This window comes from Gossypium raimondii, chromosome 11 (assembly GCF_025698545.1).
Source record: "Gossypium raimondii isolate GPD5lz chromosome 11, ASM2569854v1, whole genome shotgun sequence".
NCBI lineage: Eukaryota > Viridiplantae > Streptophyta > Magnoliopsida > Malvales > Malvaceae > Gossypium > Gossypium raimondii.
Window position 1 is genome coordinate 21,406,094 of NC_068575.1, and position 1,222 is coordinate 21,407,315.

General features: G+C 34.9%; 1 non-coding gene across 1 annotated transcript; it reads right to left on the reverse strand.

Moving 5' to 3' along the window:
- Positions 1-915: 915 nt before the first annotated feature.
- Positions 916-1,022, reverse strand: LOC128035139 (small nucleolar RNA R71). The gene has a single exon (XR_008191540.1). It is a non-coding gene; the product is annotated as a small nucleolar RNA R71 (small nucleolar RNA).
- Positions 1,023-1,222: the final 200 nt, after the last annotated feature.

Consider the following 1,222-nt stretch of genomic DNA (forward strand, 5'->3'; position numbering starts at 1 on the left):
TGTAAATCGCTACTAAACCATCACCTTACATTTGATTTCATTTGTATTTAGATTAACTTGCATTTAGCTAATTAATTTAATTTAACATATCACTCAAAATTATTGTGTTTTTCTTAACCAATTTGTGAATACAGTCCTTGTGGAGACAATAACTCTTATACTTACTTATTACTTGATAATGATTGTGTTTACTTGCACAAACCTACGTGTTACAAGTTTTTGGCATCGTTGCTGGGGACTGTTAATTTAATCATTATTTGTAAAATTATTTTTTTACAATTTGGTTTATTTATTTTTATTTTTATTTAATTATTCTTTATTCTTTATTCTTTATTTTTTGTGATTTCCTTTTAGAAGTTTATAAGCATAGATCGAATCATCGATCTACTTCCTGTAGACTCTGAAATCGAGCGAACATTTCGACAAAGAAGAGGAGAAAGACTAGCCCAGAAACAAGCTACAAAAATGGATATTGAAAATCAAAATGATGTTCAAGGGAATGGAGCCGCTAATGTTCGTAATCCAATCCTTATTGTTAATGATAGGGATCAAGCTATAAGGTAGTATGTTGTGCCTCATTTTAATGAACTTAATCTGGGAATTAGGAGACCGGAGATTGAGGCACCATAGTTTGAATTGAAGCCTGTGATGTTTCAGATGCTTCAAACAATGGGCCAATTTAGTGGAATGCCCATAAAAGATCCACACCTTCACCTTCGACTGTTTATGGAGGTGAGCGATTCCTTCAAAATAGCTGGTGTAATTGAAGATACATTAAGATTGAAATCGTTTCTGTACTCGTTACGAGATCGAGCATGAGCATGGCTTAATTCGTTGCCACCACATTCAATTTCAACATGGCAAGAATTAGCTGAACGCTTTTTAGTAAAGTAGTTCCCACCTATCAAAAATGCTATGTTGCGTAATGAGATCACCACTTTTCAGCAAATTAAGGATGGATCCTTATACGATGCATGGGAAATGTTCAAAGAGCTACTATGTAAATGCCCTCAACATGGGATTCCATAATGTATCCAGTTGGAGACATTTTATAATGGTCTCAATGCACACACAAGGCTGGTGGTAGATGCTTCTGCGAATGGTGCTCTCTTATCAAAGTCTTATAATGAGGCATACGAGATCATTGAGAGAATAGCTAGTAATAATTACCAGTGGCCAACAAATCGAGTAGCTTTAGGAAGATGAGTAGTTGGAGTGCATG